The sequence below is a fragment of the Myotis lucifugus genome, unplaced genomic scaffold (genome assembly GCF_000147115.1).
Source record: "Myotis lucifugus unplaced genomic scaffold, Myoluc2.0 scaffold_19, whole genome shotgun sequence".
Taxonomy (NCBI): domain Eukaryota; kingdom Metazoa; phylum Chordata; class Mammalia; order Chiroptera; family Vespertilionidae; genus Myotis; species Myotis lucifugus.
In genome coordinates, this window is record NW_005871067.1 from 1,038,847 (window position 1) to 1,059,219 (window position 20,373).

General features: G+C 40.3%; 1 pseudogene; it reads left to right on the plus strand.

Moving 5' to 3' along the window:
- Positions 1–626: 626 nt before the first annotated feature.
- On the plus strand, positions 627–1,573 carry LOC102419365 (annotated as a pseudogene).
- Positions 1,574–20,373: the final 18,800 nt, after the last annotated feature.

The following is a 20,373-nucleotide window of genomic DNA, read 5'->3' on the forward strand; positions in this document are numbered from 1 at the left end:
ATAATTTCAACATTCTTCTTCTCATCTTCTGAGTATAACTGGGGTGAGACCAATTCAATTAATCTCTTCAATTCCCTTACATCTGAGTGAGCATTGGGTTAGAGTGACTTCTTCAAAAGTCCTTGTGTTTCCCATTTAAATACCAAATCAGAAAGAGAAAGGATAACTACTCAGTGCTGGCAAGAGTATGAGGAAACAGACACACTAATAAATGTCACAGCATATGAACTGGTAGGACCGCTCTGGAAGGCAATTTGTAGGAGAAGCTCAAAATATGTATGTTCTTGACTCCATTCGACTAAAGGAGGAAAGTCAATGATAGGTACAAAGATTTAGCTACAAGCATATTCTTCATAGCATTTTTATAATAGCAAAAACAAAAATAAACTTATGTCCAAAAAAAAGGAATTGGCTTAGAAATTATGACATATTTTAATGGGGTACTATGCAACCCTTTAAAATTATAATTATAGGTAATATAACATACTGACATAAACAGGCTCACAATATATTTAACAAAGAAACAAGTCGAGTTTGATGGGTAGCGGGAGCGGCGAGCGGACGCCAGAGAGCCCTGAGCAGCCCCACAGCCCGGAGGAGCCTCAGCGGCCACAGCGCCCACAACCATGAGCAGCCGAGACCCAGCAGCCGCGGCAGCCCCCACCCTCAGCGCTGCCCACACCACGCCAGGCACCACGGGCAGCGGTGGCACAGGGAGCAGCAGCTGGGCGGCCTCACATTGGCCGCACCTGCAGGCGGGGACAAGAAGGTGATCGCAAGGAAGGTTTGGGGAACAGTAAAATGGTTCAATGTAAGAAAGGGATATGGTTTCATCAACAGGAATGACACCAAGGAAGATGTATTTGCGCACCAGACTGCCATAAAGAAGAATGACCCCAGGAAGTCCCTTCGCAGTGTAGGAGATGGAGAGACTGGAGTTTGATGTTGTTGAAGGAGAAAAGGGTGCGGAGGTGGCAAATGTTACCGGCCCTGGCGGAGTCCAGTACAAGGCAGTGACTGTGCAGCAAACCATAACCATTATAGACGCTGTCTACGTCGCAGGGGTCCTCCACGCAATTACCAGCAGAATTACCAGAATAGTGAGGTGGGGAGAAGAATGAGGGATCCCAGAGTGCTCCTGAAGGCCAGGCCCACGGCGCCGGCCCTATCGCAGGTGACGGTTCCCACCTAACTACATGCGGAGACCTATGGGCGTGGACCACAGTATCCCAACCCTCCTACGCAGGGAGAAGTGATGGAGGTGCTGACAACCAGGGTGCAGGAGAACAGGCAGACCACTGAGACAGAATATATATGGGGCTACAGACCACGATTCCGCAGGGGCCCTCCTCGCCAAAGACAGCCTAGAGAGGACGGCAATGAAGAAGATAAGGAAAATCAAGGAGATGAAACCCAAGATCAGCAGCCACCTCCACGTCAGTACTGCTGCAACTTCGATTACAGACGCAGACGCCCAGAAAACCCTAAACCACAAGATGGCAAAGACACAAAAGCCAACTCGCCAGCTGAGAATTCATCTGCTCCTGAGGCTGAGCATGGCAGGGCTGAGTAAAAAATGCCTGCGTACCATCTCTACCATCATCCGGTTTAGTCATCTAACAAGAAATATGAAATTCCAGCAATAAAAAATGAACAAAAGATTGGGCTGAAGACCTTAAGTGCTTGCTTTTTGCCCGTTGATCAGATAACTAGAACTGCCTGCATTATGTATGCAGCATGGGGGTTTATTATTTTTATCTAAAGACGTCTCCTTTTGGTAATGACAAACGTGTTTTTTAAGGGGGAAAAAAAAGCCTGGTTTTTCTCAATACACCTTTAAAGGTTTTTAAATTGTTTCAGATCTGGTCAAGTTGAGATTTTTAAGAACCTTATTTTTAATTTGTAATGAAAGTTTACAACTTGATTTTTTCAAAAAAGTCAACAAAGTACAAGCACCTGTTAATAAAGGTCTCAAATAATGTCTTTGTGTAAAAAACAAAAACAAACAAACAAAAAAAGAAACAAGTCACAAAATAGCACTTATTATATTACCTACTTTTGAAAAATAGATAGAGCCCTGACTGGTTTGGCTCAGTGGATAGAGCGTCGGCCTGCGGACTGAAGGGTTCCAGGTTTGATTCTGGTCAAGGGCATGTACCTTGGTTGCAGGCACATCCCCAGTGTGGGGCGTGCGGGAGGCAGCTGATCGATATTTCTCTCTCATCGATGTTTCTGACTCCCTGTCCCTCTCCCTTCCTCTCTGTGAAAAATCAATAAAATATATTTTTTGAAAAAAGAAAGAAAAATAGATAGAAATAGTTATGGAGACACTCCACTTGTTAACAGTATTTCTATGTAGGTAGTAGAATTATGGGTGTTTAATGCTTTGCCTTTTTATTTTTTATACCACAGACATCATTGCTTTTATAATAAGTAAAACACAAAGTTGGTGTTTTTGTTTTTTCCTTATTTAGACCAGTTTCTAAAGCAGGTACACAAAATAGTTTTCTAACACTCCATCCAGCTTGGACAGGAACAAAAAGAACTGTCTGCACCCTCTTCTAGATTCTATGTGTACTTATCACCTTTATATCCAATAACAAGTGTACAGCAAATGAAGTGACAATGTCCCTGTCCTAATCAGGAAACTGGACATCCCTTCCTGGAGAAATAATGAGGGGGAGAGTACGGCTGGCAGGCAATAGAGATGATCTTCTCTCCATGCATCAGTTATTGAGTGCTGCGTAACAAACATCCCTCGGGCTTACTAGCTTAAAACATTAAACATTCATGATCACTCACAGTTTATGTGGGTCAGAAATCTTGGAGTAAGTTCACTGGGTGGCTCTGGCTCAGTTCTCTCATGAGACTGCAGTCAAGCAGTCATCTGGAGGCTAGACGAAGGCAGAAGAATCCATCCCCAGGTGCACTCACATCATTGTTAGTGGCCTCACTCAACTATTGGCTAGAGGCCTCAGTATCTTGTCTCATGAGCCTCTTCGTCAACTGTCTAAGAATCCTTGCAACATGACAGCTGGATTCCTGAATGAGTGATTCAAGAGAAAGGGAAAGATAAAGCACCTGACCTGAAAACCAGTGTCTTTTTTATTTTTACTTTCACTAATATAAATAAAGAGCTTACCAATGACATTCAATTAAAGGTACCAAGTCCTGTACAATGAACTTCCATTTCATTATGCTTTGCTTTACTATAAACTTTTTCAGGATTTCTTGTCATCCTTTTGTCACCACAGTTTGAAAGTTAATAGTTAGAAAATATGAATGGAGATAGATTAGCATTGTGTTAACAATATATGAGTAATATGTCAATTATATCTGAATAAAACTGCAGGAAAAAATATCCCAATATATGAAGAAAGGTAGTTGTAGATGCCGTAGAGCAGCAAGTTAAAAATAAGGTTTTTTTTTTAAAAAAAATATATACTAAGATGACAATTAAATAATTAAAAAGGCAATAACTCAAAGGTATACTAGGGCCAACTTATACTGGCTTGTGAGAAATTACTGTTAAATTTTAGGAACTGTTCAAGTCAGCTGTTAAATATAGTTATTTCAAAAACTAAATTACATAAGCTTACAATTATAAAAATTATTTTACAAAGCTAATCAATTATTAAAACTTGTCACTTCATAATATTCTTTTTATAAACATCTGTAGACATTTTATTTTTAAAATATTTTTATTGATTTCAGAGAGGAAGGGAGAGTGAGAGATAGAAACATCAATGAGAGAGAATCACTGATTGGCTGCCTCTTGCACGCCCCCCACTGGGGACTGAGGCCGCAACCCAGACATGTGCCCTTAACTGGAATAAAATCCAGGACCCTTTGGTCCACAGGCTGACACTCTACCACTGAGCCAAACCAGATAGGGCCATAATATTCTTTTGAGGTTACTTATGTCTAATGCTTATGTCTATCTGTGGGTGGAAATATTATGTGATGATGTGCTTCTCATTTGTATGTTCAGTGATGTCCTTCTGGTAGCTTGAAATTAGCCACAGTAGGAATTTTTGCACCACAGAAACTGGATGCTATAAATCAGGTCTCCCTCCTTCCTACAAAACCTGGTTGTCAAACATTTATCAGCACACCACAGTCTGGAACTATAAGGACAAAAAGAAAACAAAGACAATATCTGACAAAAAAAAAATGTCAACGATATTCTGGAGACTACAAAAGCAGATGAATGGGAGGTAATTAATTTAACAGAGAAGATAAAGCTAAAATGTGAGCCCATAGGAAGGGAAGAGGGAAGCCTGTAAGAGGCAAACCAGCCACACCACAGAACCTTAGAAACAAACAGAAATGTGTTCCCTCTGTGCAGAGCATGGATGCAGGTGTGCTGAAAACAAGTGTATTGAATATTTGTGCCAGGAACAATGAGACTCCCACTGTTCTTTCTACATCTGTGCAGCCAGGCACTGCCCCTGCCCAGCCCTAGGAGAAAAAGTCAAATCAAAGGTGATCTGAACAATTGAAAGCTGGTATGTGACAAGCTGCCAACACAGGATTAAATGACAGTCTGCAGTTTGGACTGAGACATTGTTTCCTTCACCCTCTTGGCTCCCAGAATGCCAGCAGTGAGGTTTAAGATGAAATAATTTCATCTCTAGATAAGCTGACTGGTCCAAGAGAAAAGACATACAGATACTGCCTTAAGCAGCATCCCCCAATGTAACATCTAGATCACTGCAGAATTACCAACAGGGAACCCACTGATCAACAAGTGTGCTACACACACACATCACTCTAGAGCCAGCTGTAAATCACCAGACATTGGAGGGAAGCCTCTAACATAAAAAGAAATTATTCCCAAAGTTAAGTTCTTGATCCAGAAAAACTATCATGTGCAAGAGCAGAATAAAGATGTTTACAAGATCTCCAAACATTGACCTGCTATGAGCCCTTTCTCAGAAAGCTACTGGAGGATGTGCTCCAACAAAACCAGGAATTAGCCCTGGCTGGTATGGCTCAGTTGTTGGGCATCCTCCCATGCACTGAAGGATTTCCAGTTTGATTCCTGTCAGGGCACATGCCCAGGTTGCAAGCTCGATCCCCAGTAGAAGGCAGCCATCAATGTTTAGCACATAGATGTTTCTTTCTCTCTCCCTCCTTCTTCCTTTTTCTCTAAAAAAATCAATTACAAAATCAAAACAGGAATTAACCTAGAAAAAAAGATAGCAGCTCCAACACAGGGGAATCCAGCACAGGAGAGAAGAGATGAGAATTCCCAGGGGATGCTGAAAGGAAGCTGAGATGGTGACTGCAGTGGGCCATGGACAAACCAGCCCCAAGGTCTAGCAAGAAGAAAGCTCCTGGAGGACATCCCCATAAGGAGGAACGCAACTGAGAGAGTGCCAATGTGTTCCTCACACTGAGGAGAACTTGGGGAAATTACTCACAAATACCCAAAAAACTATACAATGAAATAGGCAAGGCAATTATTAACTCCGAGGAAGGGGATGTACAAGAACAGAAATGTAATTATAGTACATTGTGAGCAATACTTACATAGTCAAAATAATGCACATACTGATCTGATCAGGGATTCCATCAGAAATCATGATGTCTGAAAGTTTTCAATACTGCTCTCTCCATGAGAGATTTATAGTGAGTGAGAATATACATATAACACATTAATGTATTTCACTGGTCACAGAAGTTGCCTTCTTGCCTCAGTGGAAGTCATTTTTCAGACACGGTGACTTCTTTAGGCCCCATAAGTAATTCCCAAGATTTAAGAGGTGGAAAGTAGTGTTCAGGGTCAGAAGGTAGAGGCCAGAGGGCCGAATTGGCAGGAGAATGGGTTTGTGGTCCACCATCTGAGGTGGTGTTGGAGAGAGAGAGAGAAACATCAATTTGTTGCTCCACTCATCCATGCACTTATTGGTTGCCTCCTGCATGTGCCCTGACCAGAGGCTGAATCTGTAATGCTGGTGCATCCAGACCATACTCCAACCAACTGAACTATCCAGCCAGGGCCTCCAGAGAATATTAGAAGCACTGTATACCCATTACCCCAAATTGACTATTGACATCATGATTTATTTGCTTCCTCATTTTTAAAAAAGATAAAGTAATGCAGATAAAAGTTGAACTTATCTGTCTTCTACTCTCATACCCATTACTCTTTCAGCCTCCCCAAAAGCAACTAGTATAATTAGCTGTGTATTCTCTAAGTCCATTAAAAAAATGTGTATTCACAAACGAAAAGTATTGAATAATTTCATTTTGTTTTTTCAAATGAACATAAGTGGCTTTATGCTTTTCGGGAGGTTGGGGGATGAACCCCCATTGTTTCTGCTGTGTCTCGCCAAAAGATATGTTGAAGTCCGAACTGCTGGTTCTTGTGAGTGTGACCTCTGCAGATGTAATTAAGATAAGGAGCAGATAAGCATCCCCCACCTATACAAAGACCAAAACTATCTTCCAAACTGAACTCAAAATTATGCAAACTTGGCTTTATGATGACTAGATTTACAGAACTAGTCTGTTAAGAAACTGAGTGGGGTAGGTTGGAAAATGGCAGCAGAATAGGTAGATTTTTCTCTCACTTCCTCCCACAATCTAACTGGAACTGAAATCATTGGGGAATATTCACCATGAAAAACCTTTAAGGAGGAGACTTTTAAACAAGGAAGGGCAAAAATCATCTGAAGATTGCACCTGTACAACAGCTTACACATCATGGTCAGGGTTGAGCCTCACAGTTGGCCAGCCTGAGGAGATCCCACCCACAAACAGGACAACAAAAATAGACCAAATTAAGCAAATGAGCCCAAATAACCCACCGAAAGGTCATCCCTAGAGCATCCAGCTCAGGAGTTACAGGAGACCATACCACTGGGTCAATAGGACATTTACTACAAAAGGCCACCCCACAAACACTGGGAGGCATAGCAGGTATATCTAATACACAGGAACAAACACAAAGAGACAATTAAAATGGGGAGACAAAGAAACAACCCCCCAAAAGAAAAAGAGGAATCTCCAGAAAAATACCTAAATGAGATGGAGGTAAGCAATTTATCAGATATAGGGTTCAGAGTAATGGTTATAAAGACACTAAAGGAGATATAAACCTGTAAAACATATATGCTTCTAACATAGGAGCACCTAAATATACAAAGACCTTAATGAGAACTATAAGGAAGTTAGTGGGAACTACACCAGCATGAAAATCAACTGAGAAGCCATGAATAAGAACCAGTCTGCAATGAAGAATACTAAATCTGACATCAGGAATACACTGGAAGGAATTAAAAGCAGGCTTGATGAAGCAGAGGATAGAACCAGCAATTTGGAAGACAAAGTAGGAAAAATAACTCAAGTAAAGCACCAGAAAGAAAAAATTAAAAAGCATAAGTTTAATGGAACTATGGGACAAGATGAAATGTAAAAACTTCTGCATCACAGGGATACAAGAGGAAGAAGAAAGTGAGCAAGGGATAGAGAACCTGTTTGAAAAAATAATGATAGCCCTGACCGGTTTGGCTCAGTGGATAGAGCGTCAGCCTGCGGACTCAGGGGTCCCAGGTTCGATTCCGGTCAAGGGCATGTACCTTGGTTGTGGGCGCGTCCCCAGTGGGGAGTGTGCAGGAGGCAGCTGATCGATGTTTCTAACTCTCTATCCCTCTCCCTTCCTCTCTGTAAAAAAAAAAAATCAATAAAATATATTTTTTAAAAAAAGAAAAAATAATGACAGAAAACTTGCCTAACTTGGTGAAGAAAAAAGTCACACAAGTTCAGGAAGCACAGAGAGTGCCTATCAAGATTAATACAAAGAGACCAACATCAAGACATATCATAATTAAAATGGCAAACATTAAAGACAAAGAGAGAATCTTAAGGGCAGCAAGAGAAAAACAGTCAGTTACATACAAGAGAGCTCCCATAAGACTGTCAGCTGATTTCTCAACAAAGGAACTATAGGCCAAAAGGGAACAGCATCAAGTATTCATAGTAATGACAAAAAAGGATCTGAAACCAAGACTATTCTATCCAGCAAGAATATCATTCAAATTTGAAAGCAAAACAAAAAGCTTCCTAGACAAAAAAAGGCTCAAGGAGTTCATTACCACCAAACCAGCATTGCAAGAAATGCTAAAGGAACTGTGTAAGAAGAAGAAATGTATAGAGAGAGGAACATAGGCATAAAGACTAAAAAATGGCAATAAATAAGTACCTATTAATAATTATTTTAAGTATGAATGGACTAAATGCTCTAATCAAAAGACATAGGGTAGCTGAATGAATAAGAAAACATGACCCATATATATGCTGTCTACAAGAGACCCACCTCAGAAAAAAAAGACTCATACAGGTTGAAATTGAAGAAATTTGAAAAAATTTTCCAGCAAATGGAAACAAAAAAAAGCAGACCATCTGACAAAATGGTCTTCAAAACAAAGGCCATAAAAGAGAAAGAGAGGGTCACTACATAATACTAAAGGGATCATTCCAATAAGATGATATAATCCTGGTAAACATATATGCACAAAATATAGAAGCACTTACATATACTTTTTTTTTTAAAAAAAAAAAACCTCCTGAATGACTTGAAGGGAGAGATTCACAGCAATACAGTCAGTGTAGGGGACTTTAGCACCCCACTGACATCACTGGATTGAACTTCCAGACAAAAAATCAACAAGGAAACAGCAACCTTAAACAACATACTAGATCAAATGGATTTAATTGATATTTATAGAACATTTCATCCCAAAGCTGAAGAATATACATTCTTCTCACGTTCACATGGAACATTCTCAAAGACAGACTACATGTTAGGACACAGAAAAAGTCTCTACAAATTCCAGAAGATTGAAATCATATCCGGCATCTTCTCAGATCATAATGGCATGACATTAGAAATCAACTGCAATAAAAGAACTCAAAAACATTGAAACATGGAGGCTAAATACTATGCTATTAAACAATGAATGAATTACCAATGAGATCAAGGAAGAAATCAAAACCTTCCTGGAAATAAATAAAAATGAATACACAACAAACCTAAATCTATGGCACACAACAAAAACAGTCCTGAAAGGGAAGTTCACAGTATTAAAGGCCTATCTCAAGAAACAAGAAAAAGCTCAAATAAATTATCTAATCTTACAACTAAAAGAATTAGAATGAGAACAACAAGAAAAGTCCAGAGGATGTAAAAGGAAGGAAATAATAAGATCAGAGCAGAATTAAATGACATAGAGACTAAAAAACAATACAAAAGATCAATAAAATCAAAAGCTGGTTCTTTGAAAAGATAAACAATATTAATGAACCTATAGCCAGACACATCAAGAAACAAAGAAAGAGGACCCAAATAAATGAAATCAGAAATGAAAAAAGCAAAGTAACAACTAATACCACAGAAATACAAAGTATTGTAAGAATATACTATGCACATCAATATACCAACAAACTGGACAACCTGGGCGAAATGGACAAATTCCTGGAAACATATAATTTTCCAAACCTCAATCAGGAGAAATCAGAAAACTTGAATAGACCTATAAGAAATAATGAAATTGAAACAGTAATCAAAAACTCTTAGCAAGTAAAAGTCCTGGACTAAATGAATCTACAGGCGAGTTTTACCAAACATTCAAAGAAGAGCTAACACATATTCTCCTCAAACTATTCCAAAAAATTTAAGAGGAAGGAAGACTTTCAAGCTTTTTTATGAGGCCAGCATTATCCTAATTCCAAAACCAGATGAAGACATTTCAAAGAAAGAAAAGTAAAGGCCAATATCTGATAAACATAGATGCTAAAATTCTCAACAAAATATTAGCAGATCAGATCCAGCAATACATTAAAAAGATCATACACTGTGACCAAATAGAATTTATCCCAGGGATGCAAGTCTGGTACAATATACCCAAATCAATAAATGCAATACATCATATAAATAAAATGAAGGATAAAAATCACATAATCATATCAATAGACAGAGGGAAAGCATTCAACAAAATCCAGTACCCATTATTTATTTTAAAAAACTCTCAGCAAAGTGGTAATAGAGGGAACATACCTCAACATAATGACAAACCTACAACCAACATCATACTCAATAGGCAAAACGAAAAGCATTTCTCTTAAAAACAGGAATAATACATAATTCTTATTCAACATAGTACTGGAAGTCCTAGCCATAGCGATCAGACAAGAAGAAATAAAAGGCATCCAAATTGGAAAGGAGGAAGTAAAACTGTCATTATTCTCAGATGACATGATATTGTAAATAGAACACACTAAAGACTCCACCAGAAAACTACTAGATTTAATAAGTGAATGTAGCAAAGTAGCAAGGATACAAAATTAATCTCCAGAAATTGATGGCATTTTTATACACCATTTTTATATGAACTCTCAGAAAGAGAAACTAAAAAACAGTCCCTTTTCCCATTTACCATTTCAACAACAGAAAATAAAAATAAAATACCTAGGAATAAATGAAGGAGGTAAAAGACCTGTACTCAGAAAACTATAGGATACTGAAAAGAGAAATAGAAGATACAAACAAGTGGAAGTATATACCATGTTCATGGATTGGATAAATTAACATCATTAAAATGTCTATACTACCCAAAGCAATCTATAGATTCAACGCAATCCCTATTAAAATACCATGAGCGTATTTCACAGATCTAGAACAAATATTCCAAAAATTTACATGGAACCAAAAAAGACCCTGAATAGCCACAGCAATCTTGAGAAAGAAGAACAAAGTTGGAGGGATCACAATACCAGATATCAAACTATAATTACAAAGTCATTATAATCAAAACAGCCTGATACTGGCACAAGAACAGGCCTATAGATCAAATGGGACAGGACAGAGAACTCAGAAATCAACTGATGCCATTATGGTCAATTAATAGTTGACAAAGGAGACAAGAGCATACTAGTACAATGGAGTAAAGAAAACCTATTCAATAAGTGGTGTTGGGAAAATTGGACAGGTACATACAAAGAAATGAAACTAGACCACCAATTTACACTAAACACAAGAATAAACTCAAAATGGATAAAAAACTTAAGTGTAAGTCATGAAACTATACAAATTATAGAAGAGAACATAGGCAGTAAAAACTCAGACATGCCACAGAGCAGAATTTTCGCCAATACATCTCCTAAGGCATGAAAAAAAAGAGAAAAAGAAATGGGACTACATCAAACTAAAAAGCTTCTGCACAGCAAAAGAAACCATCCTCAAAATGAAAAGAGAACCCACTGTATGGGAGAACATATTCTCTCTCCAGTGATACATCTGATGAGGTGTTAGTTTCCAAAATATGTAAAGAACTTATACAACACAACAAAAGGAAGATGAATGATCCAATTTAAAAATGGACAAAGGACCTGAATAGACACTTCTCCAAAGAGGACATACAGATGGCCAAGAGACATATGAAAAAATGTTCAACAGCCCTAATCATCAGAGAGATCCAAATTAAAACTACAATGAGGTATCACCTCACACCTGTCAGAATGGCTACCATTAATAAATCAACAAACAGCAAGTGCTGGTGAAGATGTGGAGAAACGGGAACCCTTGAACACTTCTGGTGGAAATGCAGACTTGTGCAACCATTGTGGAAAACAGTATGGAGAATCCTCAAAAATTAAAAATGGAACTGCTCTTTGAGCCAGCAATCCACTTCTGGGAATATCCTATCTAATAAAGAGGGAATATGCTAATTGACCCTCATGCCATCACAAAGATTGTGGCACCCACAGTCAATAAGGAGGGAATATGCTAATTGACTGTCACGCCCTTAAAGGCGGTGGTGCCCACAGCCACAAGATGGCGGCGCCCAGTCCCCTCAGCCCTGCCAGGGTGGCAGGCACACAGCAAGGCCGGGACTGCCCCCAGGTGAACCCGGCCGCTCCGCGCACCTGCCTCCAGAGTCTCCCAGTCCCCTCAGCTCCCCAGCCACCCAAGGCCAGCCCAAGGAGCAGGCAAGCCTTGGATGGCAGCTGCCCAGCTGCCCAGGGCTGGCCTGAAGCACAGGCAAGCCTCAGATGTCGGCTGCCCAGCCACTCAGGGCCGGCCCGAGGCGCAGGTAAACTGGGCCGGCCAAGGCTTGCACTGCCAGCAGTGGCAGCAGCAGAGGTGTGATGGGGCGCCACCTTCCCCTGATTGCCAGGTCACCTCCCGCCCCTGAGGGCTCCCATACTATGAGAGAGGGCAGGCTGGGCTGAGGGACCCCCCATCCAGTGCATGAATTTTCATGCACCAAGCCTCTAGTATCCTGAAATACCAATCAGAAAGAATATATGCACCCCTATGTTCATAGCAGCATTATTTACAATAGCTAAGAACTGGAAATAGCCCAAGTGCCCATCATTTGATGAGTGGATAAAAAGCTGTGGTACATTTATACCACGGAATACTAGGCAGCTATAAAAGAAGGATCTCTTACCCTTTGAGACAGCATGAATGGACCTGGAGATCATTATGCTAAGTGAAATATGCCAGTCAGAGGAAGACAAATATCACATGATCTCACTTATATGTGGAATCTAGTGAACAAAATAAACTGAAGAACAAAATGCATCTCCTCCTGATCATTTGATTTATAATGAAGCAAATAAGTCATGATAGGTGGGGTGGGGAAGGGGAAAATGGAGAACATCTGTAATCTTTCAACAATAAAAATAAATTTAAAAAATAAATAAAAATTAAAATGAGTTTAAGCAAAATTAACGTGACATTTTTTATGTATTATTTATAAATTATTCTTTCACTATTATTATTTTTTAATTTTGTTTTATTGTTTAAAGCAGGGGTCCTCAAACTATGGCCCATGGGCCACATGCGGCCCGCCGAAAACATTTATCCGGCCCGCCGGGTGTTTTTGCCTCCGCTGCCTGTCCTGCTTAGCAGCCGACTCGTCCCGGGCCCGCAGTGCGCATGTTTGGAATGTCTGAGGGACAGTGAACTGGCCCCCTGTTTAAAAAGTTTGAGGACCTCTGGTTTAAAGTATTACAAATGGTAGTACATATGTCTCCTTTTCCCCCCCACTGACCTTCCCCCAGCCTCCCCTACCCCCCAGCACAAGCCCTCACCCCCCCCTCCCCAATGTCTTGTGTCCATTGGTTATGTTTATATGCATGCATACAAGTCCTTTGGTTGATCTCTTACCTCCCCCCGCAACCCTCCCCAACCTTCCTACTGTAATTTGACAGTCTGTTCAATGCTTCTCTGCCTCTGTATCTATCTTTTTGTTCATCAGGTTATAATGTTACTTATTATCCATAAATGAGTGAGATCATGTGGTATTTTTCTTTCACTGACTGGCTTATTTCACTTAGATAATGCTCTCCAGTTCCATCCATGCTGCTGCAAATGGTAAGAATTCCTTCTTTTTTATAGCAGCGTAGTATTCCATTGTGTAGATGTACCATAGTTTTCTAATTCACTCATCTGCTGATGAGCATTTAGGCTGTTTCCAAATCTTAGCTATTGTAAATTGTGATGCTATGAACATAGGGGTGCATATATCCTTTCTGATTGGTGTTTCTGTTTTCTTAGGATATATTCCTAGAAGTGGTATTACTGGGTCAAATGGCAGTTCTATTTTTAAATTTTTGAGGAAACACCATACTGTTCTCCACGGTGGCTGCACCAGTCTGCATTCCCACCAACAGTGAAGGAGAGTTCCTTCTTCTCCAAATCCTCTCCAGCACTTGTCATTTGTTGATTTGTTGATGATAGCCATTCTGACAGGTGTGAGGTGGTTCCTCATTGTTGTTTTGATTTGCATCTTTCAGATAATTAGTGACTTTGAGCATGTTTTCATATGTCTCTTGGCCTTCTGTATGTCCTCTTTTGAAAAGTTTCTATTTAGATCCTTTGCCCATTTTTTGATTGGGTTGTTTATCTTCCTTTTGTTAAGTTGTATGAGTTCCCTGTAAATGTTGGAGATTAAACCCTTATCAGAGATAACATTGGCAAATATGTTCTCCCATGCAATAGGCTTTCTTGTTGTTTTGTTAATGGTTTCTATTGCTGTGCAGAAGCTTTTTATTTTGATGTAGTCGCATTTGTTTATTTTCTCCTTAGTCTCTCTTGCCCTAGGATCTGTGTCTGTAAAGATATTACTACGACATATGTCTGCAATTTTGCTGATTATGGAATCTTGTAGGATTTTTATGGTTTCCCATCTTACATTCAAGTCCTTTAGCCATTTTGAGTTTGTTTTTGTGTATGGTGTAAGTTGGAGATCTACTTTCATTTTTTGCATGTATCTGACCAAATTTCCCAGCACCATTTATTAAAGAGACTGTTTTGACTCCATTGTATGCTCTTGCCTCCTTTATCAAATATTAATTGATTATAATGGCTTGGGTCAATTTCTGGGTTCTCTATTCTTTTCCATTGCTCTTATGTATGTTCTTGTGCCAGTACCAGGCAGCTTTGAGAACTGTGACTTGGAAATATAGCTTGATGTCTGGTATTGTAATCTCTCCTACTGTGTTCTACTTTCTCAGGATAGCTGTAGCTATTCAGGGTCTTTTTTTTATTCCAGATGAATTTTTGGAGAGTTTGTTCTAGATCTTTGAAATATGCCATTGGTATTTTAATAGGTATTGCATTGAATCTATAGATTGCTTTAGGTAGTATGGACATTTTAATGATGTTGATTCTACCTATCCATGAACATGGTATGTTCTTCCATTTTTTTATGTCTTCTTCTATCTCTTTTTTTAATGTCCTGTAGTTTTCTGAGTACAGGACTTTTACGTCCTTAGTTAAGTTTATTCCTAGGTATCGTAATTTTTTTTGTGCAATGGTAAATGGGATTGTTTTTGTCATTTCTCTTTCTGTGAGTTCATTATCTATATATATAAAGAGCCAGGGTCATTACATCACGACCGAAGGCTCTGATCAACCAGAAGTCAGTGCTGGAGCACTGACTGCCGCTACTGCAGGCGCCCCGACCCAGCACTGACTGCTGAGGGGGCTGCGAATCAGGCCCAAGGAGAGTCCTCGAAAAAGAGAGTCAGGTTCTGATTCATAGCCTCCATGGCAGCTGTTGATCAGCACTTGCCTCTCTCTTTCGCTCTGGGCCTGGCCAGCAGCAGCACCTCTCTTTCTCTCAGCCTCTGCTGAGGCTGCTGATCAGCCCCACCTCTCTGATCAGGCCCGTTGATAGGCCCGGAGACGCTGAGTGGCATAGAAACAGACCAATCAGAACCAAATCTGGGTGAAGTGCGGAGCCAATGGCTGCCTAGGAGGTAGAGCTTTTGACCCTGACTGGCATAGAAACCAACCAATAAGAATCAAATCTGAGTGAAGTGTGAGGAGCCAATGGCTGCCTAGGAGGCAGAGCTTTTGATGCTGACTGGCATAGAAACTGACCAATCAGAACCAAATCTGGGTGAACTGCAAAGGCAGAACCTAAGGTGGGGGCTGAGGAGGGGTTTTAAGGGCAACAGCTGTTTGGTTAAGGTGTAAGAAAGTGGTTCAATTTTTTAATAACAAGTTTGGCAGTATAGTGCATATGGCTGGCTATCAGTCCAGATATAGGGATTATGTATTTTTGTTTTCCAAGAGCATCTCCTCCTGATGAAAAAGGCTTCCCCCCCCCCCACACACACACACATTTAAGCAATCCTATCCTATATAATCTATCTATACCACTAAAGGGGTAATATGCTAATTAGACCAGGTCGACCAGCCATCTTCCGGATGTCCGACTTCCTTCCAGACAAAGCCATGGTGGTGGGGGCCAAGGCAGAGGCTGTTATGGGCGATCAGGCCAGCAGGGGAGGGTAGTTTGGGTCTAAATCAGGCAGCAGGGGAGGGCAATTGGGGGCAACCAGGCCAGCAGGGGCGGGCAAGAGGGGGTGAGATCAGGCCAGCAGGAGAGAGCAGTTGGGGGCAAGATCAGGCCGGCAGGGGAGGGCAGTTGGGGGCAAGATCAGGTAGGCAGAAAAGGGCTGTTAGGGGCAATCAGGCAGGCAGGGGAGATCAGTTGTGGGCGAGATCAGGCCAGCAAGGGAGGGCAGTTAGGGGTGATCAGGCAGGCAGAGGCAGTTGGGGGTGAGATCAGGCCGGCAAGGGAGATCAGTTGGGGGCGAGATCAGGCCGGCAGGGGAGGGCAGTTAGGAACGATCATGCAGGAAGGCAGAGGCAGTTAGGGGCAATCAGGCAGGCAGGCAGAGGGGTTAGGGGCAATCAGGCAGGCAGGCAGAGGCAATTAGGGGCGATCAGGCAGGCAGGCAGGTGAGTGGTTAGGAGCCAGCAGTCCCAGATTGTGAGAGGGATGTCCGTCTGCCAGTTTAGGGCCTAAACCAGAGGTCGGACATCCCCCAAGGGGTCCCTGATTGGAGATGGTGCAGGCTGGGCTGAGGCAACCCCCCCCCCCCGCCATGCATGAATTTTGTGCAGCCAGCCACTAGTTGGTGTATAAAAAGGCCATAGGTTTCTGGGTGTTAACTTTGTATCCTGCTACATTGCCAAATTCATTTATTAGGTCTAGTAGTTTTTTGATGGAGTTTTTGGGGTTTTCTATGTATAGTATCATGTCATCTGCGAATAAGGACAGTTTTACTTCTTTTCCAATTTGGATGCCTTTTATTTCTTCTACTTGTCTGATCGCTATGGCTAGTACTTCTAGTACAATGTTGAACAGGACAGGTGAAAGTGGGCATCGTTGTCTTGTTCCTATTCTTAGGGGAAATGGGTTTAGTTTTTGCCCATTGAGTATGATGTTGACTGTCTGTTTGTCATATAGGGATTTTATTATGTTGAGGTATGATCCCTCTATTCCCACTTTGCTGAAGTTTTTATCAAGAAAGGGTGTTGAGCCCTAACCAGTTTGGCTCAGTGTATAGAGCATCGGCCTGCGGACTCAAAGGTCCCAGGTTCGATTCCGGTCAAGGGCATGTACCTTGGTTGCGGGCACATCCCCAGTAGGGAGTGTGCAGGAGGCAGCTGATCAATGTTTCACTCTCATCGATGTTTCTAACTCTCTATCCTTCTCCCTTCCTCTCTGGAAAAAATCAATAAAATATATTTAAAAAAAAAAAAGAAAGAAAGAAAGAAAGAAAGGGTGTCGAGGCTTGACCGGTTTGGCTCAGTGGATAGAGCGTCAGCCTGCAGACTCAAGGGTCCCAGGTTCGAATCCAGTCAAGGGCATGTACCTTGGTTGCAGGCACATCCCCAGTGGGGGTATGCAGGAGGCAGCTGATCGATGTTTCTCTCTCATCGATGTTTCTAACTCTCTATCCCTCTCCCTTCCTCTCTGTAAAAATTCAATAAAATATATATTTTTAAAATGTTTTAAAAAAAAGACAGGGTGTTGGATTTTGTCAAATGCTTTTTCTGCATCAATTGATATGATTATGTGATTTTTGTCTCTCGGCTTGTTTATATGATATATCACATTTATTGATTTGCGAATATTGTACCATCCTTGCATCCCCAGAATAAATCCCACTTGGTCATGATGTATGACCTTTCTAATGTATTGCTGAATCTGATTTGCTAGAATTTTGTTGAGGATTTTAGCATCTATGTTCATCAAGGATATTGGCCTGTAGTTCTTTTTTTTTTTTGTGGTGCCTTTATCTGGTTTTGGGATTAGGGTAATCCTCGCTTCATAGAAAGAGCTTGGAAGTGTGCCTTCCTCTTGAATTTTTTGGAATAGTCTGAGGAGGATAGGCTTTAGTTCTTCTTTGAATGCTTGGTAGAACTCCCCAGTAAAGCCATCTGGCCCAGGGCTTTTGTTTGCTGGAAGATTCTTTATCTCTGTTTCAATTTCTTTGGTAGTTATCAGCCTATTCAGGTTTTTTTTATTCTTCTTGGTTGAGTTTTGGGAGCTTGTATTTCTCTAAGAATATGTCCATTTCATCTAGGCTGTCCATTTTGTTGAAAGAGAGTTATTCATAGTATTTTTTCATAATCATTTGTATTTCTATGGGATCAGTTGTTACTTCACCTCTTTCATTTCTGATTTAGTATATTTGAGTCCTCTTGCTTTGCTTCTTGGTGACCCTGGCTACAGGTTGATCAATCTTGTTTATCATTTCAAAGAACCAGCTCTTGGTTTTGTTGATCTTTTGTATTGTTTTTTTTTTTTTTTTTTTGGTCTCTATGCCCTTTATCTCTGCTCTGATCTTTATTATTGCCTTCATTCTGCTTATGCTGGGCTTTTTTTTGTTGCTCTCTTTCTAACTCTTTGAGTTGTAGGGGTAGGTAATTTATTACCATTGTTTTTTTGTTTTTTGACTAGGCCTGTAGAGCTATGAACTTCCCTCTCAAGACTGCTTTCACTGTGACCCATAGATTTTGGATTGTTGTGTTTTCATTGTCGTTTGTTGCAATAATGCTTTTTATTCCTTCTTTGATCTCTCTGGTAACCCAGTCATTGTTTAATAGCATGCTATTTAGCCTCCAGGTGTTTGATTTTTTTATTGTTTTAGTGTAGTTGATTTCTAGTTTTATGCCATGGTGATCTGAGAAGATGCTTGATATGATTTCTATCTTCCTGAATTTGAAGAGACTTTGTCTGTGTCCTAATATGTGGTCTGTCTTTGAAAATGACCCATGTGCATTTGAGAAGAATGTATATTCTGTGGCTTTGGGGTGAAATGTTCTGAAGATGTCAATTAATTCCATCTGATCTAGTGTGTCATTTAGGATTGATATTTCTTTGCTGATTTTTTTGTTTAGAGGATTTGTCCAGTGGTGTTAGTGGGGTATTAAAGTCCCCTACTATAACTGTATTGCTGTCAATCTCTCCCTTGATATCCTCCAGAAGTTTTTTTATGTATTTGGGTGCTCCTGTATTGGGTGCTTATATGTTTACCAGAGTTATATCTTCTTGTTGGATTGCTCTCTTTAGTATTATGAAGTGGCCTTCCTTATATCTTGTTATGTCCTTCAGTTTGAGATTTAATTTTTCAGGTATAAGTATTGCTACCCCAGTTTTTTTTTTTCATTTCCATTTGCCTGAAATACCTTTTTCCATCCCTTCACCATCAGTCTGTGTAAGTCCTTCGTTTGAGGTGGGTCTCCTGTAGACAGCAGATATATGGGTCATGTTTTCTTATCCACTCAGCTACCTTATGACTTTTGATTGGGGCATTTAATCCATTTACATTTAAAGTTATTATTGATAGGTACTTGTTTGTCACCATTTTTATTCTTTATGCCTGTGTTCCTTCTTCGCTTCCTATTTCTTCTTTTTACAGCAGACCCTTTAGCATTTATTGCATTGCTGGTTTGGTGGTGATAAACTACCTTAGTCCTTTTTTGTCTGTGAAGCTCCTGATTTCATCCTCAATTTTGATTGATAGCCTTGCTGGGTATAGTATTCTTGGATTCAGACCCTTCCTTTGCATGACTTTGTATATTTCCTCCCATTCCCTTCTGGCCTGATGTGTTTCTGTTGAGAAATCAGTCGCTAGTCTAATGGGGGATCCTTTATAGGTAACTTTCTGTCTCTCTCTGGCCGCTTTTAAGATTCTTACTTTGTCGTTGATGTTTGCCAATTTAATTATAATGTGCCTTGGCATCGGTCTTTTGGGGTTCATTTTGTTTGGGAGTCTGTGAGCTTCTTGGACTTGTGTGAGTTTTTTCTTCCCACTATCAGGGAAGTTTTCTGTCATTATTTCTTCAAACAGGCTTTCTATTCCTTGCTCAGTTTCCTCTTCTTCTGTCTTCCCCATTATGCAGATGTTGTTTCATTTCATGTTGTTCCAAAGTTTCCTTAGGCTCTCCTCTTGTTTTTTAAGTTTTTTTTCTAGATGCTGCTCTGCTTGTGTATTTTTTCCTACCTTGTTTTCTAGCTCACTGATGTGGTCCTCTGCTTCTTCTAGTCTACTGTTGATGCTTTCTATTGAGTTCTTTATTGCAGTAATATCATTTTTCATTTCTTCTTAGTTCTTCTTCATTTCCTCTTGGTTCTTACACATATTGTTTGAATTTGTCTTCCAACCTTTTCAGCACCCTAAGACCATTTCTCTGAATTCCTTCTCTGACATATTGCTTGCCTCCATTTCATTTACTTCTTTTTCTGGTGATGCCTCCTTTTCTTTCATATGTAGGCTGTTTCTTTGTCTCCCCATGATCTCTCCTCTCTGGGTATCTGGTTATGTAGCTCTCTCTCTTTCTCCTGTGTTGACTTAAAGGCACAAAATACAACAAAACAAGGCACAACACACAAAAGGCACTGAACACAAATGTATTCACGATACTAATAACCCTAAATAAAGGTGACCACCAAAGAAAGGAGAATTAGGGATAAAAGAAAAAGAGTGCAAAAATGATATTGAGAAAAGGAAAAAAAGTAATAAAGAAAAAAAAGAATAAAAAAGAAGGGGAAA